The following is a 22,634-nucleotide window of genomic DNA, read 5'->3' on the forward strand; positions in this document are numbered from 1 at the left end:
GTGAAAGGCATTACAGCCTTGCACAGCTGGAGTGCTCTCCGCTATTATAAATAACATATCGGTCACTACACAGACGTCAATATCTTCCAGGATGAGAAGAGATTGTAGGGAGTGGAGTTTCTTGTTCGGGCTCCTAGCATGTACCTTTTTATTTCCTTTACTTGGTTTCATTTTGTTGGTAGGTTTATCAGGTTTTTGAGACTAAAGTAGTACAGTTTGGCTGCGTGAAAATAAACCAAGATATATATATATATATATATATATATATATATATATATATATATATATATAGATATGGGTCCATTATGTAATTTCAAAATACTGAAATCCCGAAATTCAGTATTTTGAAATTACATAGCCGAAAACTCAAAGTTCCAAAACCGGTAGAAGCGCAAAATTCAAAATCCCGAAGCACAGAGATGTTGAATTTCCGCTTCCGCTGGTGCGGTGTGTGAATGTATTGGTTGAATTTAGGTAAGTTTGTGTGTGTAAATGTGTTGGTTAGGAGCTTTAGTGTGTGTAAGTGTGTGTCGTGACTGTGTGTGTGTGTGTGTGTGTGTGTGTGTGTGTGTGTGTGTGTGTGAGGGACTGTAAGATGTGTGTGTGTGAGTTTCGTTTGTGTTTCTGTTTGTGCGATCTCGGAGTTAGAATATATAAGTAGGGGGCGTGTGGGGGGGCGCAGCCTCTCAAATGGGGGGTGCAGAGGGGCTTGCCCCTCTGCTTATCTATAGTGTAGATGCATTTATTTGATTGGGGGGGTTGTGTTTGTTTATGTGTGTACTGTATGTGTAGCATAGTTTCAGCATTTTGAATTTCGCGGTTGTGTGTTTTCGGAATTGTGAGTTGTGCATGGGTTTTCGGCTATGTAATTTTGAAATACTGAATTTCAGGATTTCAGGATTTCGAGATTAAATAGTGGACCCATATATATATATATATATATATATATATATATATATATATATATAGATAGATAGATAGATAGATATCTGCTATGCAGAACCATCTACATTTACCTCAGCAGCAAAATTATTTCCTTGTTGATGAAACAGAAACAACACATATAATTTAACAATCTCTGGCTGAAATGTAGCTTAAGGTGTTTCAGTATTGTAAAGAAATAAAGAGGACCACAGTGGAAAAAGAAAACAAACACTTCAAAATAAAATATGATAATCTGCCAGAAAAATGCAGACAGCCAACTCCAGATAGTTAGATAAACAAGTTGCTGATGCAAAAACCACCACAGAAGAATGATTTTATTATTTATGAAAGCTGACAACATCACAATAAGCTTTTTGTCCAGACCAGACTTCATCAGAACAGTAAAAACCATTTCCCAAAGTGCATTTATATATCAAATCACTTAATTGAATCATTTAATTGAATAATTAGTTTTCAATTAATTTGAGTTAAAACCGAAAGTCCCTAAAATCAAGTGCATATTTTATTAAAAGACAACCATTTAAAATGCTTTATATAACTAAATATATAATAAGAAAATGTTAATAATGAGTATTTATAAAAACATGTATGCAAAACAAATTTGTAACAAAGTTATAACATAACATATAAAAGTAGTATAAATCATATGAAAACCATCTAGAGCATATGTGTATAGAAATACGTTTATATCAACTGCTTTCCATGAGTTTTACTTGGTCAGAGTTTCATGCAAACTTATAATTTATTAGCTCTTTGCTTCACTTCAGGAATTATTGAAATGCAATCATTAATGCCTGGATAATGTGTTGTGTCCAGTCTTAGTTGCCATATTAATTCCCTTAAGTCTATATGGTCTTTCCATGGGCCACCCCTTGGGTTGTATAATATTATCTCTAAAATAATAAATGAAAATTGTTTAAACCCAGGTCATGCAAATTAATGTTTATATAAGGCATTATTTTGGTTGCATTTCAAAATGTTGTAGTTATGATCATAAATGCATTTTTTTAACTGCCTCTCCTGTCTTACCCACATAAAAGGCTGGACATGAGAAACAGATTGCTAAGTATACCAGTCCTTTCATTGTACAATTCCCATACTGTGCATGAATAACAGATTTCAAACTGTTGTTCAGTTGGACTTGTTGACATTCCAAAATATACTTACATTTAGCACAGCTACCACATTTTCTTGTCCCCATCTATATTTGTCCTTTTCCTGTTGGTCTCAGTCGCTTCTATGATATTTCTTATGTCACTTGCCTTCTTATAAATGAACAATGGTTTAGGTCCCACTATTTTTTTTAGCTTATTGTCACTTGTTAAAATAAACCAATATCTGTTGATTCTGTCTCTTACTACGTTAGACTCCGTATTGTACTGTAGTATAACAGCTCTTGTAAAATCCCTGTTCGAGTTTTTAAACTCACTTCTTCTGGGCCTATGTCATTATTAGTAACCTCTGTGAGGCAATGTCCTTGTTATCTCAAATTAAACTTGTGTTTTTTGGGGGTATTTAAGCCTACCCTAAAAGTGGGCAATACCTTTACACCAACCCTTGGAAATCTCTTCACTGATGGCTCTTACAAAGCAACTTGGATAATTTCTTTCCAAAAACATATTTTCTAACGTAGTCCTTTCTATATCAGTCTTCTATCTGAAATCATATGTACCAATCTAACAAATTGGTCTTTGTGACACCCATGCACTGGTCCAGTAATCAAGGAGCCTCAATCCTCACCACTAGCACCAGTGAAGGATGTACACATTGGGAGGATGACAAGTACACACACAGTAAAGTACAATTTCCCTTAAGAGCACATAGAGATCATAGCCTGGGACTGGTTTCTTCCTCTCTCTCCAGATCCCCAATAAGACTCCCCACTGGCACAGATATAGAGTTGAGTCCTTAGCCAGGGTTTCAAGCCAAGTCCTCCTAACACTCTCTCTGTCCAACCAGTACCTAGTATTCTTGGACTAGGGTTCTTTAAAAATTGTTCATATTGAGATCTAAAGTGTGTTGCTATAAGCCATCGTCTAAGTACTGATCAATTTTAAAATAAGACAAGTTTACCTCATTAACAGAGGCTGTAGTATAAGAACTACTTTTGTATAAGATCTTTAATATTTCACCTAAATAACTTAGGTTGTCAAACAAAACAACTCCCCCCTCTTTGTTGGGTTTCATTACATGTATTGAATGGTTCTTTTTTATCTCTTCAAGAAGTCTATATTCATCCTTCTTTAGGTTATATTTTTTAGGTTTCATAGTGACCCCCCCATAACAAAAAAGTATGATATTTGGAACCTCACAAAAGCTGAAAAAGACTTCTAAAAATATCAACATTGCAAAACTAAACATTTGGTCAATCGAAACAAGGTTTAAGGCTAGACCAGTCACTTAACATCCTAAGCCACATTGAAAAAATCAGCAAAAAGATCAGTTCTCCTTTATTCTGGTCCTGGAAAATATCTCCCCTTCTCTCCAGACAGGCTAGAGTTGCAAATGGCAAAGGTGTCCTCCTTGCTCAACTTACTCTGCAGCCTAGCCACACCCTCAAAAAAAAAAAACTATTCCATTCTGCAGTCAATTGAAAACAAAATGTGATAATGCATTTCCAGTTCTTCTCCTCAGGAACACCACTCCATCACCGTCTGCGAGGCCAAATGGTTACCAGTCTCCTGCAGAATTGAACTACTCCTCGAGTCTTTTATTTTCAAACTACTTCAGCCAGAGACTTTTCTACCTCTTGCAACCAACAACATAATAAAAGTACCCCCCACAACCTGCCAATTAACTCCCTTACTCCAGACATCCCAAACTAAACTGCACAGTACTGACCATTCCTTCTCCATTCTTGCACCCAAATTATGGTAATCCCCCCCCCCCCATTTTACCTTTAAGAAGTCTCCTCTTTCTCCACCTTCAGGGCTCATTTCAAAGGACAACTTAATCACAAATCTGACTGTAAGTGCTTTTCCCCTGGACACATAACAACTCCCTCCTCACATGCATTACTTCTACTTTGCCCCTCTGTTTTCAGCTGCTGCTTCCCTCTCATATTTACTACTAACATTAATTCACTAATATTATTTATATATTGTATAAATTGTCTACAGTATTATCTACCTTCTGTGATTAGTCTGTGTTTTGAATTTCTTCTGTTTACTTTTTATTGTGAATCTCTTCACCTGGCTGTGCCTGCAGGTGGTCTGTAGTGATCAGTGCACTACCCCAGTAAACAAACTAAAATAAATGAATAAATAAAGTTGCTAGAATAAAAGTGATTGCATTCACATGCATTTTCTGAAAAAAATCATGAAGTCTGAAAGTCACGTGTTTGTCATTTAGTGACTGCAATCCTCAACACTTTGCCAAAAAGGAGTAAACCCAAAATGTTAGACAAAATCAGGGGCATTCGGCAAGCTTGGGGACAGTTGAAAGATATGCAATTTCAAATTTGTTTCACATCAGCAGTAGACAGTTTACAAGTATTCCCATTTATTTCACACAAATGTGCATTTGTCTAGCAAAGCCATATTGTTAACTGAGTAAATGACAAGATGGTAAGTTATTTTCATCCTCAAACAGCCCCCACCTCCACCCAGCATTTCTAGCCACTTTGCTGTGTGCACCTTATCTGACTGTGAAAAATAAAAAATACAGAATCAAGGACAAAGCCAAACAAACCATGAGGGACAACTGCCCTAAATCATGGAAAGATTTAAACATTGATGTTATATAATTATTTGCTGTCTAACATTATTTTTTACTTTGGCACACAGTTTAAGGATATGAAGTCTGAATTTCAAATGTTTGTCATTATTTACTAACTGCAATCATCAGTAATTTCCCTGAAAACCATAAATTTTCTGAGGAACAAATCAAAATGAGACAAAATCAGGACTATTCAGCACAATCAGGGACAGTTTCAGCTTATTACAAACAGACAGTATTTCATACAAATGCAACCCAATTCTCTAAAGACAATCTATAAGCTGAGCAAATGACAAGAAGCTAAGTTAATTTTTTCCAAAGCCAACTTCCCCACACACATTTAGTGACATTAATCCTTAATGACTTGCTAGAAAACCACAAATTTTATGAGGCACCGACCAAGAAATATGAGGCAAATTCAGGGACATTCTGCAAAATGAGGAACAATTTCAACAAGGTTTAATACAAACAATACACAAAGAGTAAATAGTCAAACTTATTTCATACCAATACTCACTCGTCCTGTAAATCCAGACTGTAGCTGAACAAACAAGAGTGTAAATTACTTTCATCTGCAGCCAACATCCCCATTCAGTGACAGCAATACTGATTTCCTAGAAAACCATAAATTGTATGAAGCACAGACCAAAATATGAAGCAAATTCAAGGACATTCTGTAAAACTTCAACTTAATTTCATAAAACAGTGCCCAGAGAGTATTCCATCTTATTTCAAGCAAATGCATACCATTCCTGTAAATCCAGACTGTAAGCTGAGCAAACAAGAACAGGATAAGTTGAAGACAAAAAATATTAGGCAAAGACAAAGACATTTGGACAAATTATGGACATTTTCCAATTTGTTTCACACAAGGAGTGGCCAAAGATTAAATAATCTAATTTATGTCATACTACATACTACCTCTTAAGTGCCAGACTTTAAACTCGGCAAATGAAGACATTAGGTTGCTTTCAGCCACAGCAGAGCTAACCCCCACTACACAAAGTTACCTGTCAGCAGTAAACAAAATAATAAAGATTCCAATTTATTTCTCATAAATATAATCTTACCCTTAATACCAAGGTTTAAACTGATCAAATGAAGAGGGCAAGTTGTTTTCATCCACAGTGCAACTACTCCACCCACAAACTCTAGTTTATTGCACATTAGCCATTAATGCCAAACTTTATGCTCTGCAGATAAAGAGAGCAGGCTGCTTTCATCCGCAGCATGGCTAACCTCCCCGTCTGGCTGCTGGCCAAAATATTTAAAAAAGTAAATATTCCAGTTTATTTCACAAAAATTCATACCAGCCATTAATATCAGACTTTAAACTGAGCAAATGAAGAGGAGAATTTGCTTTCATTCACAGCACAGCTAATCCCTTCTTATCTGGTTGACTGACAGGTGAATTAAAAATGGAGTAAATATTCCATTTTATGTCACACAAATCCATACCAGCCCTTAATGCCAGACTTTGAACTGAACAAATGAAAAGGACAAGTTGCTTTTATCCACAGAAAAGTTTGGCCTCTCTTATCTGGTTAACTGCCTATGTATTAAAACAAACAAAAAAGACATACCTTGTGTTACCATAGTGTTGTGACATGCTCAGCAATCCAGTCCTGCAACTATCACTATTTAATATGTACAGCTTTCTATTAATTGCTATCCCTATGAATCATGGAAAGGTAATGAACACAAAGCCATAGAGCTTTAGATAGGGTCACAGCCTGTGTGTGCTTATGTATTTATTCTTTTAAGAAAATAAATATTTCTTTACTTAAAAGAATAAAGTGCCCATGCTAAATATGCTCATTGTCCCTCCTATGCATGTATAAATATGCAAAGGCAAATACTTGTGGTGGCTGTCATTTAGAGCTTTTTTTAAGTAGAAATAGTTGATCACTTCTTATATAGGTGGCCACAGTGGTGCAGCAGTTAGCGTTGCCGCCTCACAGCAAGAGGTTCTCTGGTTCGATCCTTGGCTGGGATGCCTTCTGTGCGGAGTCTGCATGTCCTCCCTGTGGTCACGTGGGTTTCCTCTGGGTGCTCCGGTTTCCTCCCACATCCCAAAGACATGCTGTAGGTGGATTGGACACTCTAAATTGGCCCTAGTTGTGATTGTGTGCATGTGTGTGCCTTCTGTGGAAGGTTGGGTGCCAGGCTGGAAACTCGACACTGTAAAACCCCACTGCCAATCATGAGTGGACAGGTGATCCGCTGTGGTGACCCCTAACCAGGAAAAGCCAAAAGAAGAAGAAGAAGTCGATGACTTCTTATGCTAGTTAGCAGTGCTGAACAGAAGACATTTTATACAATAAAATCATTTTCTCATTTGGCCATGCCCCCTGAGCTGTGGGCCTCAGTTGACTGCCTGCATTGCCCCATTGTAATCTGGTATGCAAATATGTGATTCAAGAAACTTTCAAAGCAATGTGAATGTAATCATAAGACCATTCGTTCTATCTGCTCCCAGTGAAATGATCAAGTTGAGAGACAGCTCAGACTATGAAAAAAATTTCCAGTGGAAAGCTCAGAGCATTAACAGTGCCTGCTACTTGTGCATGCACATAGTTTTTTGCACTACAGAAATACTTCCTTGCAAGTTCTTGACATTTGTCAGCAATCTATTTAAGGGTGACAGATTAAAGAGTAGAATATCTATCTTTTCTTCCTTACTTCAACCTGAAAATGCAAGCTCATTTAAAGAAAGATATAAAGAAAAAATAATCTAGAAAAATACTGCTGTAATCAGAGAAAGAGAAAAGCAGCCGTCTTTTTTAAAGAGACAGATTGATACTGTATCCTTAATGAAATAGCCAAAAGGAGTCAAATAGGAGACGAGAGACTATGAAGGTATGTGAGCAACTCAGATCATCTGCTGTTTGTACTGAGGATGGAAAGTTGCTGAAAAGAAAACAGTGGCCTTTGTTCATTATGTGTATGTCTTGTAATAGCTGTGTTTAGTACAGACAATGTGTCTACGATGTTTCCAGCAAAGAGGTGGCAAGAAAAGTGTCAAGAAAGATATCCAAAAAGGTATCCCAAAAAGCTTTTCTAAAAGCACAGTAGCTAAGTAAAAGAGTTTCTCTGAGACCAAAACATCACAGCAGAATATGTGAAGGGGACTTTGTTTGTAGCAGTTTGCAGTACAGTGACATCAAAAATACAGACCACAAACACTTCCAGTTATTTTACAGATGGAAGATGACTTAGACAGCTAACAAAATAATTAGGCAAGACACAAAGATAGCAAGACTGAAAAAGTGTTAATTGAATTTGAATTGCATTTTTGCATATACTGCCACTGTAATAATAAAGTGTTTCAGCTTTTGTAAATTAAATGTGCATTTGCAATATATTTGCATTTTAATTATGGAAATAAATAATTTAGTGAAACAATGCCAATAAAGGCCCAAAGTATTATGTTATTAAACGCAATGCATTTATACATGAAATGTACTTCAATGCAAAGTTAGAAGCTTAAACACGCAAAATACCTAGGCAGCAAAGAGTAAAGCTTCTGCCTTAAATCACCTGGGTATGCACTAATATCTGAACCTTGCACATCTTAAATGCCTTAGTCCACCTCTAAAACTGTTGTTTGCATTTTATATCATTTAAAGTTTTAACTAGGGGTAACAGACTGCTTTAGTTCATAATTTATTTTATGTAAAATAGTACTTCCACTAAAGGTTACACATGATTTTGAAGAAAATTTCCAACACCATCTTAATAATGTGCGCTAAGCATAAGCCTGCCTCTCCGTCTTGCACTTAATCTGAAACCTACACCTTACCACAGCAGAAACATTTTTTACAATACTAACATTAGACAAGACACTCAGATACCCATCACATATAGCATCAAAGATGCATAACGCTAAATCTATCTCCTCCCCTAGCTCTTACTTTAATCAGCAAACACTCACACATACCCTCCCACCCCAATGCTGAAAATTAGGCATTAAAACCCCAAAACTGCACTTACTTCATCCACATTCATTAAACTGTCCTTCTTTTGACATCACCAACACTTGATAAAGAGTGCTTTCAACAAATTCCCAAACAGTTCCCACTGTCAATGAGCTCATGATTCAACAGAGTACATTCATATGTCTCTATCTGTCTATCTATCTATCTATCTATCTATCTATCTATCTATCTATCTATCTATCTATCCATCCATCCATCTCTAGACTACTTGCCTTTGGTGAAGTTGATTGTGGTGTGTACGCACTCACTGCGTACAAACATACATACATACTGAAACTGGAGAGTAGTTGAGTACTGATATACTGAACCCTTTGTTTTGTGTGTACAGGTGATACTTCATAAGTCAGGTGTACATTTGTGTTACAGGATACAGGTAGTAGGTATGTACCTGTAGAAATGGGAGCAGTGTACTGGACTGGGAAATTTTAATGATCTTGTTTTATAAAATTTTTTTTGACAGTTTTGTATATATGTGTATATGTGGACATCTTACTCCACAGATATTGAGGTATTTGCTTTGGTTGCAGAGTCAACAGTGCTGAGTTATATTCTATTATGGAATACGACCAGCTGTCCATAACGATACATGGGGTTTCAGCAGAGTGTGTTTATGATAGCTCGTACTTGATCACACACAAACATACAGAATGTTCTTACTACAGCTTGAATTTAAACTTAGTCCAGCAGCCCTGGAATTAATACTGAAAACCAATAAACTAGCATGTGATTGTGTAGCTTTCGAAAAACAAAACCAAGAACCAATTTGCTTATGTAGTACCCATCCTGTTAGATACAAACCCTCGAAGTCATCCATTTTAAAAATTAAACAGACAGTTTATTGGTATAGTGAACCGTAAAAGCAATAGTTAAACATGTAAAAAGACACGTATTGGTTAAGCTCTTTCGTCCTATAACATTCTGGACTTTATCAGAACCATTCTAAAATCAATTAAAACCTTCTCATATAGCCTCATTAAATACCACATGCTTTACTTTATTCTATCATTGTAGTTTTAACAGAATAGCCATGCTGTCAACCGTAGTAACTGGATTAAACATTATTTTACATTATTTCAATGATTATTGAAGGAATAGTCCTTGTTTTATCAATATCAGTATTACCAATGGCAAAAAAAAAACTATTTTCAGTAAACTTTGTTACTAATAAATTGTTGAAAGCACATCTTTTGTCTTAGGTAAATCATAGTAAGATAATTTCAAAGATGAACAGTAAAGTAGACATATAAACAAATTGTTTGAGACTTGTAGGTTATAATATATCAAAAACAAGCACCACTATTGTTAAAAGCATTAACAACTATGTTAAAAGCTATGTTAAAACTATGTTAAAAACTATATGAACAATTTGGTTCCTGGAATTAATATTAGCTAAGTCAATCTTTAGAGCTTCTTTATCCTTATTAGTAGTTATGACTGCACCAGATTTCCATTCATTTGGTATATTTAGAAATGCGGACTTGCCTAGGTATTGGAAATATGGAAATGAATAAGATAAACAGCACAGGACCCAGGATAGATCCCTGCAGCACACCTGCACTTATTCTTCTCCATGTTGAATTTTCTCCAAGGATCTCAACTTTGTAACATCTATCGTTAACCACCTCCTATTATACCTTATCACATATGGGTTAAGTGGGAAGGGTATCAATGGCTTTCAGCAGATCAAAACACACCATAATTGAGGTAAAGCCTAGGTGTTGATTTCATAAAATTCAGTCATGCTGGATAATGTCCACCACCCTTTCATAAATCTGCATTTGTTTACATCTGCCAGTAAAGTATATTTAAATTATGCTGTAGATATTTTATTAACAACACTGAAAACATTTACCCAGTATAGAAGTTAAACTGCTTGGTATGTACCCCTTATCACCACCCTTAAAAATTAGTACTGTGATAGATTTTTTTCATCATTTGGCACAATACCACTATCTAATAATTTATTAAATAGCAAAACTAGTGGGGTGTGCAAGCAGTATGCACTGAAGTGTTTAATTCCACATCTTTCTTTCTGTATGTTTTCACTGCAGTATTGTGTTAAAGAAGTTCGGCAGTGTGGTTCAGTTATTTTGTTGCTACTTTTTGTGTACTGTGTAACGTCATCATTTTGTTCAAATTTCCTGGGAAAACTGGAAACAGTAAACTCATCATATGTTATTTTCCAGTATTGTGATTTTCAACATACAAGGTACCACACCAGATGAACTGGGCAACAAATATTTCTCTGCATCTAACTTTATTTTACATCATTTGTTTACCAGGAACGTCTGACTAGGACAGAACCCATTTTCAGCAGAGGCCTGGGGATAAATGCACAATATGCATTTCTTTGGAATGAAACCCATGCAAATGTAGGGAGGACATGCAGACTCCACACAGAAGGCACCCTATCCAAGAATTGAACCAGAGAACCTTGCTGTGAGGCAACACTGCTAACTGCTGCACCACCCAGCATGCATGGAATAAGCTACATTTGAACACAGGACCTTGTGTATGGCAGTCCTACACTTAGACTTGTTGCCACAAGAAGGTTAATGCCCACTATTATCATTGGATTCAAGGGTGGCCGCGGTGGTGCAGTGGTTAGCATTGCCACCTCACAGCAAGAGGTTCTCCAGTTTGATTCTTGGCTGGGGTGCCTTCTGTGCGGAGTCTGCATGTCCTCCCTGTGGTCGTGTGGGTTTCCTCTGGGTGCTCCGGTTTCCTCCCAAAGACATGCAGTAGGTGTATTGGATACTCTAAAATTGGCCCTAGGTGTGAGTGTGTGCATGTGTGTGCCTTTTGTGGAAGGTTGGGCGTCGGGCTGGCAACTCGACACCATAAAACTCCACTGCCAATCATGAGCAGACAGATGATCCACTGTGGCGACCCCTAACCGGGAAAAGCCGAAAGAAGAAGAAGATTATCAAATTGGATTCAACTTTCTGTTATATTAGTTGCTTAAACAGTCAAATCTAAACATCTTTCCATACCTTTTTCTTTAACAGTGAGCCTCTGATACTGCACATAATGTCTTATCCCTTTATATACAGTTCTTGACGATGCAGCAAACCGTCTTAAAGTAACAAGCTGCAATTTCAGACTATATCCGAGACACCTGTGTTTGACTCTAATAGATTCTGTTTGCTTGTTTTGTATGTCAACAAGGAAGGTATTAGTCACAAATAATGATTTTCAAATAAAATCTTAGCCATGGAGACTGAAAAAGAATAAAAAGCATGTATACGTGAATGTGCTATCAAACACCAAGTGGTTAAGCAAAGTCTGTAAATACAAGTTGGATAAAAGGCATGAAACCATGAACGCATTATCAAACACCCAGTATTTAAGTACAAAGTATACTGACCTCACAGTGTCCAGGACCCTGAACAGTAACATTAGCAGAAGACAATATTAAGTGCTGATCACCATTAATAAAAATATTTAGCAAGGCACAAACAAAGCAGTAACATCTGTTAACCTTTCAGAGATTCAGAAAAACACTGAGCAGAAGTTTATACAACATTTAGAGACTCAGAATACAATGATTAGTGCAGTAGGTATGAAATCAAGGGTCAAAGTATTACATATATTAACTAGTAGGCTATATCAGATTGAGCTACACATATGGGACTTAAGGTGGTCCGAATCTGCTGACATAAGCAGGGAGATCACAAATACAAAAGAAGAGGAGGAAGAGAAGGAGAAGTAGAAAAAAAAAGAAGTTATGTCTTACCATAACGTTCCATCTGTGTTGTAGATCTTTATTCATTCATTACGGTTAGGACTTCGGTTCCATCCTTGGAACCGACATGGCCGTTACCAAGCTTGTGCCAGCCAAAAACTCTCAGCTAAGACCTACCCACAATGCCCCTCTCATAGTCTCTTCAGATCGAGTTTGCCCGCCATTATAGTATGGAAGTAATAAAAGTGACAGTAGGAGGCTCTATTTGAGCAAATACCTTAACTGATATGAAATCCTAAAGTCCAGGCAGGGGGAAGGAAGGCGGAAAGTAATGAATGAATAAAGATCTACAACACAGATGGAATGTTATGGTAAGACATAACTTCTTTATCTGATGTTGTAAATCTTCATTCATTCCTTTCTGTTAGGACCGAGTTCCCAGCTACTTGAGTTGTGGGTGGCCCTAAGGAAGGACATTCCTGAGCACCATATAACCAAAAGATGTTCATCCCCTGAAGGCCAGATCCAATTTGTAATGAGTGATAAAGGTATGAGGTCTTTCCCAAGTGGCTGCTGTGCAGATATCATCCATAGAGGCTCTGGAATGATAAGCCACTGAAGTAGCCATCGATCTAGTAGAGCGAGCCTTTATTCTGGAAGGTAAGGGCATTTTGTTCTGATGGCAGATGAAAGTAATGGTGTTTCTGAGCCAAGAAGATAAAGTCATTTTGGAAACAGGCTTACCCAAGCTGGGTCCTGCAAAGGCCACAAACGATCCATTTTTCTGAAAGATTTAGTTTTGTACAAGTAGAAACAAAGTTGCCTATGAACATCGAGGGTATGCGGAAGGTATTCCCCTCTATTTGAATGATGAGTAAAGAAAACCGGTAGGTCAATAGATTGATTAATGGAAAAACCAGAAATGACCTTGGGCAAAAAGGAGGGGTCACTACATGGGGACACTCTTTCCCTATGAAAAATCAACTAAGGTCTCTTGACACTCAAGGCCTGCAACTCAGATACTCTTCTTGCTGAGGTAAGGGCTACTAGAAGTAGAGTTTTCCAAGACAAAAATTTTATATCACAGGAGTTAGAGGGCTCGAACTAGTTAATGACTGAAGCACCAGAGACAAGTCCCATGGTTCTATAGGAGGCTTGACCAGATGTTTAATATGTAATACTCTTTCATGAAGGTTTTACACAGTCAGTGTGACATAACAGAAGAATTGTCAATTCCATTGTGAAAATTTGCAATAGCTGCTAAATGCACAGTAATTGTTGATGCTGAAGCTCCTGCATGTAAAAGGGTAGTCAGGTAATGTAGGATCTTCTGAATAGGCATGGAAACGGGGTCTATGTTATGTTCTTTGGCCCATCTAGAGAACCTAGTCCACTTACTAGAATATTTTTTTCTGGTGGAAGGTTTGTGTGAAGCCAGAAGAATCTCGCAAACAGGGGATGAAATATCAGGTAACCTGGCAATCATCGGAAGTGGGAAACCAAGCTGTGAGTTTGAGGCTGTGGAGATTGGGGTGAATCAGTCCCTGAGGATGAAACAGCAGACCTTGGGATCGATTCAGGATCCATGGACTGTGAATCAGATGAGGCCATAGGAAATGGAGCCTGACTTGATGGGGCCAATAAGGGGCAATGAGAATCACTTTGCTTTTCAACCTTTGAGCTTTCTGAAGAAATTTTGGGATGAGAGGAAATGGGGGAAAGGCATACAGCCGACCCAGGGACCAATTGTGCATCAGAGCATCCCTCGGTGACTCCCTCTGAGGGGAGATCAGGGCAAAATAGCTTCTGCATTTGTTGTTTAGGGGAGAAGCAAACAGGTCGCAGCAAGGCCTGCCCCACCGGTGGAAGATCTGATCTGCTATCATAGGACTGAGGGACCACTTTTGAGGCATCAAAATGTTCCTGCTCAGATTGTCCGGAATAAGATTGGAACTCCCGGGAATGTGCATTGCTATGAGAAAGAGGTTGGAAGCCCTCACCCAGTGCCAAATTCTCATGGCCTCCCAACACAGGGGGTAAGACCTGGTTTTGCCTTGTTTGTTGATGTACCAGATGACTGACATGTTGTCTGATTGAATTGCAATGGTCCCGGAAGGAAGGGATATGTGGAACGCTTGCAATGCTAAGAGAACTGCCCTCAATTCCAGCACATTTATGTGCAAATTGGCCTCCATGGAGGACCAGGTGCCTTGGACTGTCTTTCCCTGGAAATATCCCCCCACCCTAACAAGGAAGCATCCATAGTCACCGTGGCCCTGGGCTGGGGAAGATAGAATGGTCGACACCAAAGATTTGATTCTGGCTTCATCCACCAAAGCATTTCTTTCTTGCAAAGGTTTGTACAGCATATCATGTGGTCGAGTTGGTGGGTAAAGATCGACCATTGTGATGAAAGGAGCCACTGTACTAGTCTCATGTGCAACCTTGCCAGTGGAACTAAGGTAATAGTTGCTGCCATAGATCCTAATAGCTGTAGTACAAGGCTTGCTGGCACAAATATCTGTGGAAGGAGGACTTGAATCTGGCTTCTTATTTTTGAGAACCTGTGAGGAGGAAGGGAAACTTGACAGGACATTGTGTCGAAGATCACTCCAATGAATTCCAGTGCTCTTGTTGGAGACATTAGGTGAAGAGCAAGGCCTTGAGTGTAAGACAGACTGAGAATGAGGAGATTCCTGGTCATGATGTTAAGGAGCCAATCATCTAAATATGGGAACACCTGGAATCCTTGTAGTCGGAGATGAGCTACTATGACTGCCATACATTTGGTAAACCCTTTGGGGTCTGTCGAGAGACCAAAGGGCAGTACCCTGAACTGATAGGGACTGGCTCCCAGCCGGAAGCGGAGAAATCTCCGGGAGTGTTTGTCCATCTTTATGTGGTAATACGCGTCCTGGAGGTCTATAGAGCACATCCAGTTGTCCTTCCCCAGAAAGGGGAGGATGGACTGTACCATCACCATCTGGAATTTTTGAGGTTTTATGAATTTGTTTAGTAAGCTGAGATCCAGGATTGGTCTCCAGTCCCCTGTCTTTTTTGGCACTAAAAAGAACCTCGAATAAAACCTGGATCCTCTCTGGTCTGGTGGGACTGGCTGGATGACTCTTTTTCTTAGCAGCTTTTCAATTTCTAAGGCTGCAGCCTCCCTTTGACTGGGTGGGACATCGAGGATTCATTTTACAAGTTTAGGAGTAAGATCGAATGGGATACGATAGCCTCTGAATATTATTCTATGCACCCACGCATCCATTGTTATGAGTTGCCTGGCCTGTAGGTGCAGGGAAAATCTACCCTCGACTGCTTCCAGAGAAAAGCAATCGGGCCGCTGTTCAGGAGTGGTGGAAGGGTCGGCCAGAGAAGGAATCTCTTGCGCCCTGGTTGCACGGACCACCTCTGCCCTGATAGGGCATCTTTTGGATGAGTTGCCCCCTCTGCCCCGGGAGGATTGCTCATCACAAGTGTCACGAAAAGATCCTTGGGACTTCTTGAACCACAATTTTACTCTCCTCTGGTTCCTGGAGTAGGATCTCTGGGGGGGTGGAAAAATGTATGCACACAGCAGACAAGGTCTTTCCATCCTTCTCACTATGTGATAATGTGTCTCTGACTTAGGGACCAAAAAGGGAAGATTCGTCAACAGGCGTGTTGACAAAGAAAGATTTAAAGGGGTCTGCGAAGTCACACAAACGCATCCAAGCATGCCGTCTCATGATGATGCCTGATGCAGCTGTTTGAGCTGCCCCCTCAGTAATGTGAGAGATCAAGTGCATTGAGGAGTTCAAGATGGATTCTAGGGTAGCTAGCTGAGACGCAACACTATCACTCACCTCCTCAGGCAATACCCCTGCCAAAGAGGCAGACATTTCTGAGATAAGGTCTCTTTGGAGGCGAGTAAAGTGTGCCAGATAATTCAGCAACTGAATGTCAAAGGTCACTGAAGCATAGGACTGCTTCCCCAGTCTGTCTAAAGCCTAAGACTCTCTGCTTGAGGGTGAACAGTGGAACTATCTTCTGCCAGTTCCCTCTTGGTGGCCACCGCCACAACCATGGAATCAACTACCAGCTGCTTGGACCAACTGGGCTGTTCTTCAGGGGTGGATAAAATTTTATCTGGCTTCTGGAGGACAGGTTCTATGTTGTCCAGAGCCTTCCAGGCATGCTGCACAATAAGTTTAATAAGCTCATCCACAGGTGGGGTCACCCAGGAAGTAGTTGGCTGAGTACGGAAGGCCTACAAGAACACTGATTCCTCCGAAGAAGTGTTGGAGGGCTTCCAGTCTCCCCTCTGCTTGAGGATCTCAAGAATGTCTCCAAATGAGGCATCTTTTGGGGGAGACCGTGGGGACCCTTCTCCCTCATCACAATCGGTGTCTTTATTGATGGATTCCTCAGGGGAATCAAGATGCTTCCTCTTGCAAAGTTTCTTCTGGGGTGGCTTCCAAGAGGGATCTTCTGAGGAGGACTCCGGAGAAAGGGTTCCCTTCAAAGGAAGGTCTTGTGGCTCCAGTGCTCAGGATCCCAGAGTAGGGGGTTAGGACAGCTGCATGCTAGAGGGGGGTTCCTGTGTCGATGCCAATGGTGCCAACTGTGAGCCTGTTGAAGCAAGAACCCTCTCCATCACCTGGAAAGCAGGCCTGCCTAAGGAGGGATGGAGCCCAGAACTGAGAAGGAAAACCTCAGAACCAGGGTCACACTCCACTCTGAGGAGCCTGCCTCCAGGCGAGGAGCTCCGAGAGGACCGGTAGCTGATGGGAGAGCCATAGCCATAGACGGCTCCACCGAAAAAATAGGAGCCGAACTAGGTGCCATGGTGCTGACAGCCCAGTCACTGCTCCGAGAGTGTGCCAGGTCCCTGTCAGCACCGAGTACTAAGAGTAATCAGTACCAACAAGGAAGCCTCCACTGTCGGAGCCAAGACAGAATGCACCAGGATGGCCATCGGTACCAAAGTCTCCAAGACCTGGGAGGAGGCCGGAGGAGGATATACAGGTGAATATGCCATGAGAGCTTCCATTACAAGAGGGAAGGAAGACCTAGCAGGGGTGGGTAATCCTCTAGCTGCCAAAAGATGGTCCACAACCCTCACTGCATCTTGTTCTGAAAGACTCCTGGTGGATCTGAAGGAAGCTGCCAATGTAGATTCTGGTCTCTCAAGAAATGGACTAAATTGTTGTCCCAAAAGGGGGTCATAAGAGGGAGAATATCTGGTTCTGGGAAGGTGCTCAACCTTCAGAACCGATGGTGTCAGTATCAGTGGAGCCATATAAGACATTGGCACCATGGCCCGGGATGATGCCGATGCAGGTACAGTAGTCGGATCCTGTGTCAAAACCAAGGTCAGCACAGAGTGGGATGGTGCCGAAGCTGGTACAGTGGTTGGAGTCAGCATTAAGGACAGCACCAAAGGAAAAGCCATGGAGCCTGATGCCGAATTAGTCTGCGCCGAAGGCACGGGAGAAGCCCGGTGTCAACTCAGTTCCAAGGAGGACGGAGATGTAGGAACTAGGTGACTCCATTTCTCTTTATGTTTTTTTCACATCCTTATCCTTATGCTTAGGAGGTGGTGAGATCTCCATCCCAGAAGAAGCATCCGAGAAGGGTGTTTTCAGCATACCCTTAAGAATAAGTTTGTCCTTGCGTTCAGTCAGAGTACGGTTGCTGAAGCTAGAACAAATGTCACAGGAAATGTTAATGTGGTCAACACCCAAACAATAAACACACCGGGCGTGACCATCAGAGTTGGGCATTTTATGCCCACACTTATCACATTGCTTGAATCCAGACTTGGCCTTATCCAGCATTCTAACGCGCTAATACTACCACACAAAACTAAACTACCAACAAAAAGATAATGAAAATGGCCGTGTGTGTGTGTTTTCTTTTTTAAAAGAAGGCAAGGAAAAAGTACCAACAATGGTACTAAGAAATACCAGAAGGTAAGAGAAGGGCCTACTAGGTAGGGAAGGGGGAGTAGTACCAACGATGGTACGACAGAACTAACAAGCTAGTGGGTAGGGTTTAGTCAGAAAATAAGAAAAGGTAGAGACAGAAATAATTTTAAACTGGAACGAGCTGGCTAGTAAACACTTAGAGCTAGAAAAAAACACAAAAAGCTACACTTAGCTGGAGAGAAGGCTTAGCACGTCTGACAAGGAATGTGGCAAATGAGATCTGAAGAGACTATGAGAGGGGCATTGTGGGTAGGTCTTAGCTGAGAGTTTTTGGCTGGCGCGAGCTTGGTAACGGCCGTGTTGGTTCCGAGGATGGAAGTGCAAACAGTAAGGAATGAATAAAGATTTAGAACATCAGATGTTAATTTCATGGAACACTTATGGGGAATCTGTATGGAGCAAGCAAAGCAATAGTATATTAGAAGACAGTAATGGAGAAAAAAAGCTTACATTGGTTTATAAGGGAAGTACAAAGGAAGTCATAGATACTATACAGGAAAATAAAGAAGCTTATCAGCTTCTGTAATGTAGACTGCATGGTTAGAGTTGGGCCGTATGACAACTAAAAATAAGGTGGCAAAGGAAATCAGGAAAGTCAAAGCAAAAATAGAATGGCAGCTGACAGAAAGAATCAAATTGTGCATGCGTGTACATGCATGTGTATATGTGCGATCGTGTGTGTGTGTGTGTGTGTGTGTGTGTGTGTGTGTGTGTGTGTGTATGTGTATATCTGAGGGGATATTTCTTGAGCATGCTTGGGACAGGGAAAGGAGAGTTTCATCCTTTTCTTTCAAGGATGACTGGCTGATGACCAAATTAAGCAAAGGAGCACTTGTTTTCATATTCCCAAAACTGTGCAAGTTCCGTGTGCTGCAAACACGTGCATGCAAACCTCATTGATACTTTGTTCTGACTGCAACATATAAAATACATACTGTAATTAACATCTGTTAGTATCTCTGTCCACATATATATATATGTGTGTGTGTGTGTGTGTATATATATATATCTATATATATCTATATATATATATATATATATATATATATATATATATATATATATATATATAAAATTTGTGAACTTCTAAATATAAAAAAATAAATAAAATGAAAAGTGGCTGCAACAACAGATAAACATTTAAATATTTAAATAAATAAAACTACACAGACTAGGAACAAATAATTAAGCTTTTGTTCTTTATAGGTGGTAGAACTTCTTCAGAATGCAATACATTTGAATGACAGTATGATAAAAACTAAGATACATACCATGTGAGAGAACATTAGAATCTTATTAATGCTTATATACATTAACTAATGAACTAGCAGTATACATTCAAACTGAACAAAAGAACACCTGTAAAACTGAATATATGCAAATTAATCAGTTAAACCATCTCAGAGCACATTTTATGTTTATATTTTTATTTAAACCAGGGGAAGCTACAGAGTTCAACAGTAGCTGCCACTTAAGTTCCCTTAGTTCCAAGTAGGTATCTGTATTACCAAAAAGAACATCAACCTGTTCCAACACCCAAAACTGAAACTTAACAAAATTAGCACGTCATACTATGTTTAGCAATAGCATTGTTCATGTTCCTAGACCTAATGGCCCCCAAATGCTCTTTAATTCTGTCTGATAGTCTTCTAGAGGTTTTTCCTATATAAAAGCTGCTGCACGAAGAACAAATACCAGCATATACAACAGAAGATGAGTGACAAACTGTCTAGAAAAGGTGACAGTATAGTATAGTATAGTATAGTATAGTATAGTATAGTATAGTATAGTATAGCAATAACCCACACCTGGGTGTGGGTAATGCTGGATTTACCCACGGTTGGTGTGGTTTGGTCACGAGGGCATAGCCCGAGTGGCCAAACAAAGACAACAGTGGGTAAATCCAGCATTACCCACACCCAGAATTGAGTTATTGCTATTATACAAAGACATTATTTAAGAAAACCAATACTTACTTTTCTTAAATAATGGCATTGCATAATGCCTCCTTGCTGCCCTTCCGCAGCTGTCTGGTATTCTGCAGCAGTTCTGATGTACTGTGCATGCGTATGCTTACGCAGTACATCAGAGCTGTGGGTGGAAGCAATGGAGAAAGCAAGATCTCCATTGCTTTTTACAAACTGTCTCGCTATGTTAAAGGAGTTTAACATAGCGAGACAGCTTTAAAAAAAGTAACAGAGATCTTCCGTTGCTTTTCTTTAAAGCTGTCTCGCTATGTTAAACTCCTTTAACATAGCGAGACAGTGTCTAAACAGCAATGGAGATCTTGCATTCTCCATTGCTGTAAAAAAAAAGACTTATACTAATGGAAAAAGTCTGGGCGACTGGACCTTTTTCCATTAGTATAAGTCTGATTTACAACGTGCATGCTGACCAATCAGCATGCACGTTTTGGAATATTAATGAGGGGTTGTTGTATAATATAGTATAGTATCTTCTCTTGGTACCTCACCCTCATTTACTTTTAAAAGATCCACGAACATAAGGGCTTGTTTTGAAAACAGGTATAAACTTTTTCTAGACAGTTTAATTGCAGCCAAAAAAAACAGCAATACTAGTCCTGGCAAACCTTCTCCATACAGCACACTAGTGGACACCATCAAATTCCTACCCACTAGATAACAGTAACAAGCCATTTCAAACAAAGCAACAATTCTGAACTTGGTGCCTAGGGGCTAGGAATGAACACAGTCTGTTGTGTCTCATAGAGTGCACTAGTAACACTTACTTCCACTTTGGTGGGCAAACCACCATCACCACCCAAACTTATATAAACCACTCTGAGTTCATACTTACTTTGGGGATTGTGCTGCTCAGCAGACACAAGGTCATGCACATAACCAGCTTGCATACCTTTGAAAAACAATTGCCATACTGCAAAAGATCACTTTTTAAATGTGATGGGTTGAGGGATACAACATTGTGTTGTGTAATATTACTGACAAAGCAGCTCATCTTTAAAAACCTTATCCCTTTGCAAACTATGGTAAATTGCCTAGTATAATTTCTATGGTTGTGCAAACTGACTGCTAGGATAGAGTCTAGTTTCCCCATAACCTGAACTGAACTAAATTAGTACTGGGGACTCAAATAAAAACTTATTTTACAATAAAATTAGTATTGCCACAGTGTAATGGTTTACTATCATAATCTCGAAATTTAAAAAGTGTACTTATTAGCGAAGTGTTTCGCCAAAAGTACACATTACCACACGTCCCTAATATCGTAAAATAGCTGTGAATGCCGAAAATGTCGATCATGACATTTTCAGCACTTAACAGCAATCTCACCTTTCCCGTAACTCCCTAACTAACTAACCTAACATCCCGTTTATGCAGGGGGAGCAAGCCCCCCTGCACCCCCCCACCCCCAACTTAATATTCCAACTCTGAGATCGCACTACAGTGAGGAAAGGGATGTATTTCCCTAACTGCACTGTACCGCGATCCCTTTACATGAGCGAATGTTATATTTGCGATTGCACAGGCCATTCGCAATTATACCGTTTGCTCACGTAAACTGCCGAAATATGAAGTATTCGAACATCTGTTGTTCGAATACTTCATAGCCGTGCAATTGCATGGCAACATTTCAGTAGGAAACCCAGTGTAACTACACAATGGGTAGTGTTCAAAAAACTGTAACTTAAAGACTGCATCCAAAACATTGGGCCGGATTCACGATGGCTTGCATGGAGTCTACGAGTAGAGTAAGACCCCATGCAGACATCATGTCCGATGAGCGATCCACGAACAGCCTGTAGGGGCGTGTAAGAGAGCTCCTAACACATCTCCTGCCGAAAGGCATGCAAATGAGATAAATTTGCGATCCAGGAAGCAGAAACCTGTCCGAGTAGGAAACGTGTTAGCTGCAGAAATGTACTCAGTTGACAATTGAGTACCGTTCTGCAAATAGCACAATGGAGCCTTGTCAGCTCCAAATAAAGGTTGCATATGGTTGAGGAAGCATGCCAATGGCCAAATATACGGCCACTGGAAAGTTTCCCTGATGCAAAATTAAAATAAAAAAGAATTTTTTTTTTGCCGATTTCCGATGTTTAAGCATAGTGCAGCGCCGCGCAAATGGGGTGCGCTATAAAAATCATAAAATAAGGCAATAAAAGCCACAAACATGGAATTTATGAAAATTGTCAAATTACAATGTAAGGGAATAGCAGGCTGAAGACAACATGACCACCGAGTAGGGGTTGCTAAGGGGAGAAGCCCAGTCTAAGACATGTAACCAAGCATTAGTAGGCAGTCTTATGTAAATGAGTGTTAGGATAGTGAATCGCAC

This window comes from Protopterus annectens, chromosome 7.part0, assembly GCF_019279795.1.
Source record: "Protopterus annectens isolate FY-2018-M chromosome 7.part0, PAN1.0, whole genome shotgun sequence".
In the NCBI taxonomy this organism is placed as follows: domain Eukaryota; kingdom Metazoa; phylum Chordata; order Ceratodontiformes; family Protopteridae; genus Protopterus; species Protopterus annectens.